The sequence below is a fragment of the Pinus tabuliformis genome, chromosome 3_2 (assembly GCF_031772625.1).
Source record: "Pinus tabuliformis cultivar Carrire ecotype Pingquan chromosome 3_2, CPIR1, whole genome shotgun sequence".
In the NCBI taxonomy this organism is placed as follows: Eukaryota; Viridiplantae; Streptophyta; class Pinopsida; order Pinales; family Pinaceae; genus Pinus; species Pinus tabuliformis.
The window spans coordinates 905,905,971-905,921,092 of NC_142302.1; positions in this window are offsets into that span (position 1 = coordinate 905,905,971).

Sequence of the window (15,122 nt, forward strand, 5' to 3'; positions counted from 1 at the left end):
TCATGTGGTCTGCCATGTGCTATTGATTTTATTTGAAAGTAGACTAGTCGTTCAGTGAGAAAGAGAGAGTAATTTACAGAGGGTTTACGTGTAACCATCAACTTTCGCACCAATGAAAACATCAAGGCTATCCGTTCCTTAGACTGTCTAGCTTCCTTCTTATATTCCTTATGCTCTTGCAGGATTTGTTCCCAGCTATCCCAGTTAGTATATACATAGCTCTGCCATTGCAACTTATGCTGTTGTAATACTATCTTCTGTTCTTCAGCATGTTGCTTCTTCCATCTGTTGAATTGTTCCAATGGGTCCCCTAGCCGAGTCTGTGTCTTTTTAACAGAAGTAGTGGGTTGGGACACTATTTCCTCTGTCTGAATGGCTGCCTCAGAGGTAATACATTGGGGCATTATTTCTTCTGTCGGGATACTTGCATCAGTAGTGTGCTGAGGCAGTGTTTCTTCTGCCGGGATACTTGCATCAGTAGTGTGCTGGGGCAGTGTTTCTTCTGCCGGGATACTTGCATCAGTAGTGTGCTGAGGCAGTGTTTCTTCTGCCGGGATAGCTGCATCAGTAGTCATTTGCTCTGGCAATGTTTCCTCTGTCGGAATATCTGTATCAGTAATCATGTGCTCTGGCAATGTTTCTTCTGCCGGAATATCTGAATCAATAGTAGTATGCTCTGGCAGTGTTTCTTCTGCCGGGATAGCTGCATCAGTCCCCAAAGGATGAGATATCTCTTGTTCGATTTCTTCTTCTTCTTGCATCATAGGGGGTCCTACTGATTCTTGTGGAGCAGTAGGGCACTCCTCTTGTGTTCCCTCTGTCATAATTGTCTCAGGGAGTGGAATTTCAACTACTTTATAGCCTGCATTCTGATAAATGGTGCCACACTCTTTGCACATATATTCTATACATGTCTCCCTGTTTTGCATTGAGGCTACTTGTGCTAATGTATGGAGATTGAGTTCTTTTTCAAAAGCCTCTTGAGCCATGGCTAACTCAGCTTTGTAAGCTTCTATTTCAGACTTCAGGAACTCATTTTCCTGCAGTAGAGATGTCATCGTATGTGGGCCTTGTATGCTGCTTGTTTCTGCTGGGATATTTTGCTGATGCACAGTGGTAGCTGGTTGTTGCACCACAATGGGTGCCTCTTGTGTTTCATCCATCGTGCTAGGAATGGATTCTTGTTCTCCAATAACTAGTTCTGATACCACAGTAAATAGTCCTCGTGCTCTATCAGGAATAAATCCTTGTTCCTCAGCAACTAGTTCTGATACCACGGTGAGTGGTGCTTGTATTTCCTCTATCGGACCAGTCATGAATTCTTGCTTCTCAGTGACTAATGCTGGTACCACAGTGGGTGGTTCTTGTGTTTCATCCACCGGGTTAGGAATGGATTCCTGTGTTTCAATCTCCAATTCTGGTATTTCAATCTCCAGTTCTGGTATTTCAGTCTCTGGGCATTTCCCACTATCATCTTGCTTTGTAAATTCTTGTGCCTCAGTGACTGGTTCTTATGGAACAGTCACTGGGCATTCTTCAGTATTGACCTGTTCTGTAAATTCTTCTGCCTCAGTGACTGGTTCTTGTGGAACAGTCACTGGGCATTTCCCATTATCGACCTACTTGGTGTATTCTTCTTCCTCAGTGACTGGTTCTTGTGTTGCAGTCACTGGGCAAGTGACTGGTTCTTGTGGAGCAGTCACTCCTTGATCCATAACCAATGTCGTATTATCCCGAGGCACTGATTTTTGTGTGACAGTGTCTTTGGACGAGACCGGCTGGGGAGTTCGGGATGGGGATAAGGGTTTCAATACAATAGTGGGAGGGTTAGGGAAAATGGAAGTGGATTCTGCCTCAACAGTCTTTGTCCTCTTTCTTTTTGGTAGGAAGGCAGCAAAATCGTTGCCTTTCCTTTTCCTTGAACGGGAGGGCTTTTTCTTCGGGACAGGGTTTTCCGGAGGGGTAGGAATTTTGGATGTGGACCTTGTCCGTGGTCTAGAACTTGTGACTGCTGGGGTTTTCCTCTTTTTCTTAATGGGTGAAGAAGGGGGTGTTGGAGAATCGTCACTAGGGACAGGAATAGTAGAGTGTTAGCTCTGCTAACTGAGGCGAGCTCGGGGTTGGGTTGACGGGAGAATTCAGGGTTTCCTCCTGTTGTTCTTTATGAGGATTTTCAGACGGTTGGGACGTTTTCTCTTGCTGAGGAGTTTCGGGTGGGGCTTGCAGAGGGACTTCAGGTGGTTGGGGAATTTCTGGTGGGGCTTGCAGAGGGACTTCAGGTGGGGCCTGCGGGGGAATTTCAGGTAGGGCCTGCAAAGGGGGATTTTGCTGAGCAAAACCCCTCCGTATTAGCAGCTGGCATAAGCGGTGATGGGTAAGGGATGACATTGGAGATTTGGCTCGCTTACAATAATACGACATGTTTTTAATACAACCAAGCAGATAATAAGGGATATTAATCAATCTTCCATTCCTCAAATGATTCAGCAGAACAAAGTCATGATTGTACACTACCTGATAATGCCCTTCGCATGTTAGGTAGTGTTTGACGAATTCTGCCACTGATGGCCATGGTTGAGGAAGTGAATGCAGACTGACCCCGCGGCCTCTAGGTTCCACTTGCTCGTCCAGCCGCAAAAAGTCTTGCTGCGCGTTAAGAACGACCTGCTTCCTGCTAAACCAGCGAATGCCCTCAGCTGGCAACCCTGATACCTGAACTATGTCATCCTCTGTCACTGAAATGCGAACCCCTCGGACCACTGAGAAATTGTCTTCAAAGTTCTGTGCAAACTCTAATACTTCTTCTGCGTTAAAATCTCCCAACCTTTCAAAATATGCTGTCCACCCTGCTTGTTGGAAGATCTGATACACTTCAGGAAAGAGCTGTAGAAGACTTATGGAGCCGGGCTCATTTCTAATGGCCGCCTTTCCCATGGCTAAAGCTCTGAGTTTTTCCACAGAGGCACAATTCAGTATTCTCAGACCCTGATCAGACTAGTTGTTGCAACAACGGCTGCGTAGTCTAAATGACGGCAAAAATGGATATGATAACAGGCGGCAGGTTGGTTCATGCGAAATAATCATTCCATTTTTGGAATTCGCCCCCCCTACGTATGGTGTAATAATGATTGGACGTGGGAAGATATGCAATCATTATGAAATGAAATCCTCTCTTTTAATATGATTTAACCGAATTACATTAAAACCATATACCTTATACTTTACCTTTAATTAATAATTCGAAGTGTCGGTTGCAATAGCCTTGAATGATCATAGAAGGGTCTGTGTAATTGATTCTGGTATATGCCAAATAATTTTCACCAAAAGGATCTGAAGTATGATCGTGAAGGACCAGAAAGCTTATATGTCGACAAAGAGAGATGCTGCTTTGATAATAACAAGTTGCTGAGACTGATGTTTGAGCAACTGACAAATGAACGATACATTGCTGAAGCAAGTGTTTCATCAATCGGGGGAAATTGATAATATATTGCTGAAACAGGTGTTTCAGCAATGGGTAGAATCAATGATATGTTGCTGAAACAGGTGTTTCAGCAACGGAAAAAGTTGGTGTTACGTTGCTGAAACAGGTGTTTCAGCAACGGGAAAAATTGGTATTACGTTGCTGAAACAGGAGTTTTAGCAACGGGAAAAATCGGTATTACGTTGCTGAAACAGGAGTTTTAGCAACGGGAAAAATCAGAAAATTGTGATAACTGACTTAGGTCTGTGAATGATAAGGGATTATTTTCAGCAGTAAGGGATGGGTAACACAGACTGAAGGAAGATATTTCGGGAGTGGTGGGAATGAAATAATGGAGGGATATTACTTTAGGGGAGAGGGTAAAATGATGGGAGGAAGCTTCTTGATTTAAAGCTTCAGATCTTCTCATGATGAATCTGTCCTCCTTATTGCCTTTCCAGAATCTGCAAAATTCAATTGTAACATGCCAATCCTTGACAGGGATTATTAGTGCTAAATCTAATCTACTACTAAAAATATAGTGCAGAAAATTAAGTGCTGTGAGGAGCAGAAGACTCCCCTGGAAAAAGATAATGAATATCAGTCATGCAAGCAGTCTTGAAATCTTCTTTAGAAACAGGGCGCTCATATAAACGGAGCCTATGGCCATTGACTAGTAGAGGTGTTTTAGCATCATCAATTGTTACAAGTCTTACCGTTCCGTTTGGAAAGACATCTTCTACTTCATACGGTCCAAGCCAACGTGTACGTAGCTTTCCCTGAAAATTTTCAAACCGAGAATCATACAGCAAGGTCCAATTACCTTTTTGGAACTGCTTGTGTTTGATAATTTTGTCATGCCATTTCATCCTTTGTTGCTGAATCATGTTTGTTTGGTGAATGGCATCCAATCTCTTTTCATCCAACTCCAAAAGTTGCTGCAATCTAGCTGTCTGCACATCATTCAAATCAAGATTAACAGCTAAGGCAGTCTTTAAAGTTTTAATTTCAAATTCCACAGGAAAAATAGCATTTTTACCATAAACCAATTCATAGGGAGAAAAACCTGTAGTGTTTCTCCAAGTAGTCCTGTAAGCCCATAATGCCTCAGGGAGCCTTTGGGACCAATCCTTTCGGTTGTCCTTCACTGTTTTAGTTAGAATGGCCTCTAAAACTTTGTTTATGCTTTCCACCTGCCCATTGGCCTGGGGGTGGTATGGTGTAGTCATTCTATGTTGAATATGATATTTGTGAAGGGTAGATTTAAAACCATGAGAATTGAATGGAGGTCCTCCATCAGTAACTAGCTCTCTGGGGATTCCAAATCTCGTGAAAATATCTTCAAACAAGAAGGACAAAACGGCCTCCTCATTGGCTCTAATAAGTGCTTTGGCTTCCACCCACTTAGTCATATAGTCTGTACAGACTAATATATAGGTCCTTTGGTTGGATGGAGGGTTAATGGGTCCTATGAAGTCCAAGGCCCATCTTTCAAATGGTTCAGAAAATACCTGGGGGTTTAATGGCATTTGGTCTCTATGATTGGGTTGACCCATTCTCTGGCAACTGTCACAAGCCCTTACATATTTCTTTGCATCCTTAAATAATGAGGGCCAATAGTACCCCATCCTCAAAATTTTATGCGTTGTTCTTTTATCAGCAAAATGGCCTCCGCAAGGGCCATCATGACAAGCTTTCAATATGTCGTACACTTCATCTTCTCTAATGCATCTTCGGATCTCCTGATCAAGCCTAGTATAGAAGAGACATCCGCTTATCCAGCTATACCTGGCACTTTGTTGAACAATTCTTCTCTTTTCTCTATATGACAGGTGTGCTGGTAGTTTTCCTGCAACCAAGTAATTAGCAATATCTGCATACCATGGAGAATGAGCAGAAACTGCAAACAAATATTCGTCAGGAAAACTATCATCTACTGGAATATCATTATCAGTTTTTAACCGTGAAAGAAAATCAGCCACCACATTTTCCTTACCAGGCCGATCTACAATTGTAATATCAAATTCCTGCAATAGTAACAGCCATCTGGTAACTCTAGCATTTGTGACAGATTTGTTCATTAAGTATTTAATAGCTGAATGATCAGTGTGCACAAAAGTAGGATACCCAGTAATATAGTGTCTGAATTTATTAATGGCATAGATTACTGCAAGGAACTCTTTCTCGGTAACTGTATAGTTAAGCTCAACAGAGGTCATATTCTTACTGATAAAGTATATAGCATAAGGAAGATGATTTTCCTCTTGTCCCAGGACTGCTCCAATAGCAACATCTGAAGCATCAGAGGATATGTGAAACGGAAGATTCCAGTCAGGCCCCCTCAAAATAGGAGCAGTAGACAGCTGATGCTTCAATTCTTCAAAAGCTTTTTGACAAGAATTAGTCCACTTGAATTCAGCATTTTTCATAAGCAATACAAACAATGGAGAAGCTATTTTAGAGAAATCTTTAATAAATCTCCTATAATAACCAGCATGCCCTAGAAAACTTCTCACATCAGTTTGAGTTTTAGGAACAGAAAGATTCTGAATGACTAATATTTTAGATGGATCTACCTGAATACCTAGAGATGAAATAAAATGTCCAAGCACTATTCCCTCACTCATCATCATGTGGCACTTTTCGGTACTTAAGGAAAGGTGGGCTTGAATACATCTTTTAAGTACTTTCTCAAGGTTTTGTAATCCCTCTTCAAAAGACACACCATAGGGGGTAAAATCATCCATAAATATTTCCATACAGTCATTCAGCATATCTGAAAAAATTCCTATAACAGCTCTTTGAAAGGTTGCTGGTGCATTGCATTATCCAAATGGGAGAACTCTATAGGCGAAAGTTCCCCAAGGGCTGGTGAAAGTGGTCTTGTCTTGATCCTGGGGTGCAATTTTTATCTGATTATACCCACTGAATCCATCTAGAAAAGAAAAGAATTTCTTCCCTGCAAGACTGTCCAACACCTGATCAATGAAAGGTAAGGGAAAATGATCCTTTTGGGTAGCTTTGTTTAAAGCTCTATAGTCAACACATACCCTCCATTTCCCGTTTTTCTTTGGAACAATTACTAACGGGGAAACCCATTCACTGTCAGATATGGGGTATATAAATCCTGCGTTAAGCAATTTTTGAAGTTCTTCTTTAACAATTTCTCGTAAATTAGGATTCATTCGTCTTTGGGGTTGACAAACAGGTCGGCATCCTTCTTTAATGTAAATTCTATGAGTACATAATTCAGAAGAAATACCTTTCATGTCCGTGTAATCCCAGGCAAATGCCTCCTTATGTTCGTGTAACAACTTCATTAGTTGCTGTGTTTCAGCATCTGTTAAATCAGGATTTATGTTTAATGTCTTACCGGGTTCTATTTCAACTGTTATGCTCTTAGATGGAATCGTGTTTAAAGTTTGAGATGAATCTTCAGGTTCAATCTTTTCTTGTATATCAGTTTCAAAAATTGCAGTTAATTGATTGTGTGTTTCAGCAATAACAGAAGAAGGTTCACAAATAAAATTATTGATTATTTCATCTTCTGTATTGTCTTTAAGAGTTAAAGCTTGTCCTATAGTTAGAATCGGCTGAACAGCATTATCATCATAATCCATCCATATAGAATCTTCATTATTAACTACTGGCGTAGCGTGAGGATAAAGAGTTAATTGTTTTGTTTCATAACCATTAGAAATTGTCATTGAACCAGATCTGCAACTAATAAATGCATCAGCTGTGGCCAACCATGGCCTTCCTAGAATTAAGGGATGTCCTCCCAGCTTTGTTTTAGTTTGCAATACAACAAAATCAGCTGGATATTTCCAGGATTCAACTGAAATGAGCAGGTCTTCAACAACCCCTTCTGGCTTAATTGTGGAACGGTCAGCTAACTCTAAAATGGTGGGTGTATCTCTGATTGTGTTATTCAGCTGTAACAATTGTGAAGTTTCCAGAGTCATTATATTAATTGCTGCACCTAAGTCTACCAAAACTCGGGGGATTACTGCTTTACCAATCTGAACTGTGACAGTAGGATGGCCAGGATCACCATATTTTACAGGAGGGGCTTTTCCAGACATTAATGCAGACAAGTCTCCCATCACATGTACTGTAAGGGGATCCTTGGTTTTCCTACCAGGTTTCTTAACACAAATATCCCTTAATGTTTTGGCATAAATTGGTACGTCTTTTAATGCTTGTAAAAGTGGAATTTTAATATACAAATTTTGCAATTCCCCCATAAAATTAAAAGCAGGTGTTTCAGCTGTTTTGGTTAAAACCAAACGCTCGGGGAATGGTGGTTCTGTTAATTCAGCATTTTTGTTAGGAGGTGGTTGAGCTTCTTTTTGCTTTTCGGTTTCATTTTTATCTGAATCAGTTATATCATCAATAATAGGCTCTACTACTCTTCCAGATCTCAAGTGAATATCATTACATTGCATAGTAGGAAATATAGACTGATTCTGAATATCAATGACTTCCACAGCTTTATTATTGGGGTTAGGATTTGGTTGCGCAGGTAGTTGGGGTCTCATTTGGTTGTTTGGTGGGGCATTTGATGGCAGAGAGAGTGATTGTTGGAATTGAGGCTTTTGATTTGGGTATGGGAGTGATTGATTATTCCAACTTGGGTTCCAAGGATTGAAAGGAGGTGGTTGCTGTGGAGGCCAAGGAGTCCACATTGAAGGGTCAACAAAGGGAGGGTTTTGCATTTGCATGGGTGGGAAATTCATTTGACTGAAAAGTGGATATTGCATTTGATTGAAGGGGGGGTAGCTTGTTTGGCCAAAAGTAGAATAATTGTTCCAACGATTAAATGGCATACCAGAGTTCGTACCTTGCCCTTTAGGTTGCCATTGTCTTCTTTGAGTTAGCAGGTAGACTGCTTCAGCTTCTTCCTCTGTTGGCTGCATCGCTGCTTTTATCCCTGGTAGAGATGGACACTGCTCTGTCTCATGATCTTTCTCACAAAGGGTGCAAACTGGTACTTTATCTCTTGGACACTCCCTTAGTGGATGTTTATCTCTACATTTCGGGCAATAGACAGCCAGAGTTGCTTCTGCCTCAGCCTGCTTCTTCTTAACCTGCAAAGTGTCAATCTGTGAAGCAAAGGAACTTAGCATTTCGGTTTTAAATTCTTCAAGCAAATTACCTATCTCTGCTCTTGTTGCTCCTCCATTGGCTAATTTCTGTACCCTTGAATAGGTGGAATCTCTTATTCTGTTTCTTGCAGCTCCCCTAGAACATCTTTTAGCAAGTTCACAAATCTCATCATATGATTCTTTAGATATATCTCCCTTAGCAAGCATATTTAACATATTTAAACAATCATCCCTTAAACCTCTAAGTAATATTGTTTTACGAATTTCCTTACTTATATCTGGATGATCGGATCTCTGTATGTTGTATTGCAATCTTTCGATGTAGTCCTCCAGGTTTTCATCCGATTTTTGTGCCATATTGAATAATTCATCCTTCTTCTCTCTCGTTCGGCAGTAGTCCTGATATTTAAGCAGAAATTTTTGTTTCATTTGCTCCCATGTTGTGATTACCTGACTTCCAAGGCTCATGAACCATCTCAAGGCATTCCCTTTTAAGGTGGCTAGAAACAGTTTCAACTTTTGAGCATTAGTAACATAATCATAACTTCTGCATAAAATATCAAATTCAAAAAGAAACTCGTCAGGATCCTCAGTAGATAAACCATGAAAGTTAGGTAGGGCAGACAATGGGATATTTTTCATTGTTCCTGCAGGAAGATCACTGATGGGAAATCCCAGGGTAGAAAGAGAATTTTCATCCCTTCTTTCTTCTTCAGGACCTGTACGTTCTCCTCCAAAGAGGAGATTATCATTGTTATCTTCCATTGTTGGTCCTCCTACTGCACTTTCTCGATCGTCAGAATCCTCTATTGGTTCTTCAATGTTTCCTACCGGTCGTCCAGCGCTTTCTACTATCTCCTCAATATGTTCTACTATTCTGCTACTTTCCTCTGATTCTTCAGCGCTGACTGCTGGTTCTTCTGTATTTTCAGGACCCACAACTTCCTCTGTTCTGTAATCTGACTGAGGGGAACGCTGAAGTTTTGATTTCCGAGAACTCAATCTTTGTGATGATTCAGCCTTTGATACAATCTCGTCAATAAACGTTTTTCGTCCTCCCCAGCCCTTGCCACCTGCGCGGTTATTTTTCTTCTGGTTTCCTCGTCCTCTCATACAATCTGCACATTAGAAAAAAAATAGATAAATGCTTTTTGAAATCTATAATTACCTTCCCCGGCAACGGCGCCAAAATGTTGGTCGCTCTAATTGTTTTCACAATTCGAGCTCCACATAAATTGTCAACCCGAGAAGGTATTTTTATTCCAAAGGTAATAGCGCACTGGATATGCTCAATTTCAAAAGCAGTTCAATGTTGTAGTAAAAGAAAGTCACACACATTTGTTAAATTCATCAATCTATCAATTCACAGTCTACTTAATTAAAGCTGAAGTCAATTAACTTATAGCAGACACGATTTCTCTGTTACAGCAAAGGGAAATAGATGTATAAGAAAAGAAATCATTCAACCATATCAGGAACAGGACCCTATTCCTTGGTGGGAACTTCAGCACCTGCTGCCTGGCACTAATCACACTGTAAAAGCAGTAACCTCAAGAGGTCAAGACCCTATTCCCAGGAACAGGAATCTTCAGCACTTGGCCTCTTGTTTCTAATCACACTGCAAGTAAAAGAAAGCAATCAATGGGAGCAAGACCCTATCCCTCTGTACAGGGATCTTCAGCACATGCTCTCATCATCCACTCGTGCAATCAATACATGTAGCGCTAAGAAACAGAGTATCACAAACCATGTAACTAGTGTTTCAGCAACAGAATCAAATACAATGCAAATACATAAGAAATAAACAACTACAGGAATAAAGGGGTGGATCTTGTGAGGAAGGCGGGCCCTTTCCTTCTCACAAGATTCCCCAAGAGAAAGAATTAAACTAGAATGCTCAAAACAAGTCTTTATTCATCTGTCAAGAAACTGATACATTACAAAAAGGAGACTAGCTCCTGCCTCACACAATGCTATTCTATGAATTACAGTTCGATCCCCTCTAATGATGATGTCTCCTCTTTTTAAAGAGGAGACATCATTTACAATTTTACACAAGAGCGAAGATCTCGATTCTGTTCGAAACAAAACTATTCTGTTCTTTCTTAAAAAGAGATACTGTTACAACCGAGACAACAGAAATGCTATCTTCAAGATAATCCAGGTAACGTATCTTTGGGCTGCTGCTATTATCCACAAAAAGTTCTTCCAGAATCGCAAATTACGCATAGCGGGAGTTGCGTGCTTGACGGCTGTTTCAGCAACTGAGTTAGCTGTTTCAGCATCGGGACCAGCTGTTTCAGCAACGGGACCAACTGTTTCAGCAACGGAGTTGGCTGTTTCAGCAATGAAGTTCAGCTGTTTCAGCAACGGCCGCTCATTCCCAACAAGGCATATATTATCTGCGATCTTTGACTTGTGTTAGCAACAATGCACTTCAATAATTGATAAAATATAAGAGTATTATGGAATTAAATGTAAGACAGATTAACCATATAATAAAGAAGAGGTTTCCATATACCTTAGGATAAAGTGAATGAAAAAGACATTGAGGTTCATGGTTCTAAGGGTAAAGTGATGTCAAAATATATAACAAAAATGGTACATATTGGAGTCCTAACAGGAATATCGCGATGTATTTGCTTGGTCTTATGAGGAAATGCCCGGCATTGATCCTTCTATAGTCCAACATGAGATCAAGACATACGAAAACGCAAAACTGATTCGTCAAAGGCTTCGACTGGTTAACCCTAGGAAAGCAGCGGCTATCAAAGCTGAGGTTGAGAAGCTGCTAAGGGCGGGTTTTATATACCCTGTTCCTCTTATGGATTGGGTCTCGAATCCAGTCCCTGTGGACAAAAAGAAAGGAACAATCCGCGTATGCATCGATTTTAGGGACTTAAACAAGGCTTGTCCAAAAGACAATTACGCCACGCCATTCATTGATTAGATTATCGACGAGTGTGCGGGTAATGAAATTTTTTCCTTCATGGACGGTTTTTCGGGTTATAATCAAATCTCTATCCGTCCTGAAGATCAGCATAAGACAGCCTTCATATGTCCCTGGGGTACCTTTGCATATCGAAAGATGCCTTTTGGTCTTAAAAATGCTGGAGCCACCTTTCAGCGGGCCATGTCATACGCTTTCCACGACATCAAACATATCATCGAGGCATACTTAGATGATCTCGTTGCTCGTTCTCGAAAGAGAACTGATCATCCTAGTCATCTTCGATTAGTCTTTGAGCGATGTCATTTCTATAAAATCCGGTTGAATCCCAATAAATGCATTTTTGCGGTTACATCCGATCGGCTGTTAGGGTTTATTGTGTCCAATGAAGGGATTCGGGTTGATCCCTTCAAGGTTGAGGCAATAGTTCAGTTGCCTCCCCCATCTTCAATTCGTCAACTTCAAAGTCTTCAAGGGAAGGCTAATTTCTTAAGAAGGTTTATAGCAAACTATGCCGAGATCACTAAAGGGTTCATGCGTTTGCTACGGAAAGGAGTTCCATTTGTGTGGGACGACTTTGCGCAGCGGTCGTTTGATGCTTTGAAAAAGGCATTAGTCTCTGCCCCACTTTTGAGTCCACCGGATTATGGTAGAGACTTCCTTTTATATCTCACTGCAGCAGAATCTACCATTGGTATGGTTCTAGTTCAGGAAGACGATGCTCTTGTCGAGCACGTGATTTATTATTTGAGTCGAGGCTTAATAGGCCCTGAACTCCGCTATTCTCTGGTTGAGAAGTTGGCCTTGGCAGCTGTCCATGCTGTCCAGAGGCTCCGTCATTATATTTTGCTACGCAAAAATTTTGTCTTAGCGGCGGTCAATCCATTCCAATTTGTCCTCAGTAGGCGAGTGATTGGGGGCAAATATAATAGATGGATAGTCATTTTACAAGAATTCGACCTCGAGTTCTTGTCCGCCAAGTCTAAGAAATCTATGGTCTTCGCGGAGCTAATTTCTGAGCTTCCTTGTGGAGAGGATATTGTTTATGAGGAAAGTTTACCCGACGAACATATATTCCTCATCTCTTCACAAGACCCTTGGTATGGAGATATCATTGTTTATCTCCAGACTTCGAAGTTTCCCTCTACTTTCTCCAAGGATGAACGTCGCAAGTTACGTCACCTGGCTAAAAACTATGTTATCATTGGTGACACATTATATCGTCGAGGGGTTGATTCAATTCTTCGACGCTGTTTAACCTTAGAGGAAGCAGAGTCTGTGCTTAATGATTGCCACAGTGGAGCTTGTGGTGGTCATCTATCCGGGCTTGCTACAGCCCAGCGCATCTTACGTGCCGGCTACTTTTGGCCTTCAATATTTAAGGACTGTGTGGAAGCGGTCAAACGCTGTCACCCGTGTCAAATTTTTACTCGAAGATGCGCGCGCATCCAGCTCCCCTTTTTCCCGTTGTCACCGTCGGTCCCTTCACTAAGTGGGGTATTGATTTTACGACTTGTAATCCGCCTTCAGCGGCGAATCACAAGTACATCATCGTGGTTGTAGACTACTTCACGAAGTGGGCTGAGGCCATGCCTACTTATAAGAATGACAGTGACACGGCAACTTTGTTTCTTTTCAATCAGGTTATCTCAAGATTCGGTATCCCAAGAGAGATTGTCACTGACCATGGCAGTCATTTCCAAAATCAGCTAATGTCCGAATTGGCTCTTAAATTAGGTTTCCGTCAGGAGCATTCGTCTCCTTACTATCCTCAGGCCAATGGACAGGTCGAGGCGGTCAATAAAACTCTTAAGACGATACTCCAACGGACAATCGATAAAAATCGGTCCAATTGGCACATTATGTTGTATCCGGCTCTTTGGGCATACTGAACCTCTGTTAAAACGGCTACTGGTTTTACTCCTTTTCAGTTGGTTTACTGAATGGAATCTATCTTTCCGGTCGAATGTGAAATTCCATCTCTGAAATTGGTTGTTGAGCTTCTTCCTGAGACTTCGAGTCTTGAGGAGCGCCTAGTTCACCTGGAACATCTCGATGAGCAGCGTCGAGATGCCGCCACGATGAACGAGGCCCATAAGAAAAGGGTCAAAACTCAGTATGATAAGTCTGTCTGTCCTCGTGTATTTTCTGAGGGTGACCTTGTCTTGGTCTATGACCAAGATAAGGATGCCTTGGGGGCAGGCAAATTTAAGCCTATGTGGAACGGTCCTTTCATTATCAAACGAGTCTTAGAAAAAGGATCGTATGAGTTAATTGATTTCGAAGGAAACAAGCTGGCGGAGCCCCGGAATGGGCTCTATTTAAAGAAGTATTTTGCTTAGTTTTACCAGGCAATGACTTCTTTGTATTTTATGTATATTTGTACATATATTGTCGAGCGTTTTCTGATATCAGCACTTTTTGGTCTGCTTTGGCAGGTGTTGATGGATGATTTGGTTTATTTTGGATTCGCCGATGGTGCTAGTCGGCACACTCGGAATCTTGCTTCCACAGCTTGGGTACTTTATTACCCAACTGGTCAGTTGATGATATCGAGAGGCGTGTGTATCGATCCTGCTTCAAACAATATGGCCGAGTATACAGCTATTATCAATTTATTATCCGAGGCAATCTCTTATGGGATCGACTCGTTGGTAGTATATCTTGATTCTCAATTGATAGTGTCTCAGTTAAATAACATTTATCGGGTTAGAGATCCATTATTATATCGCCAATATTTAAGGGTGAGGTTGTTGCAAAGATCATTTATTTACATTAATTATTTTCACATTCCAAGATCTCAAAATTAGTTAGCTGATTCTATCGCTAATCAAGCATTAGACTGGCATATCAATCATTCAACATCATAAAATCATGCATCAAAAAGTAAAACTGTATATATATATATATATATATATATATATATATATATATATATATATATATATATATATCGCAAAGCGTCTCGAGTGTACATATGTGTGTCCAAAAATATACAAAATTGGGACTCAAATGCCCATAGTCATGTCAGGCATATCTAATGCCTCGGCTCTGGATGAGCAGCTAAATAATTAACTATAGCATTGGCCACGCGCCGAAAGACGCGAACCCAGTCACGTGGCATCCCAACCACATGACGCTGCATATCAGGAGGAAGGTCCTCTATCTCGGCCATCGGTACTTGGCAGCTTAGTCTTGCCAAGTGTCGCTGGACGTTGTTGAGAGTCCTTTCCGCATCCGTAGCCGCTTCTTCGGCTCCTCGGCCACGCTGTCCATGCCGCGGGAATCCATCTGGTCGTACGGGCCCAATGTCTGGAACATGATCATCATATTAGTCATTTGAATCTCATCAAAAAATATTTTCCAAAATTAATTATTCTATTTGAAAAATCCAAAAAAATCATAAAATCATAAAAATCAAAATTCTTACCAATCTCGCCCCATGCTGCATCCGGTGGTAACACTAGATCAGGATCTCCTCGGAAATCCAGTCCAGCATAGGGGTAGTCATCTATGGCGATGATCTGTTGCTCCCACCAAGCAAAAAAGTCATCGTCGAATGCATTCCTAGGTACTTCCCCACCCCCCAGATGTTTCATCA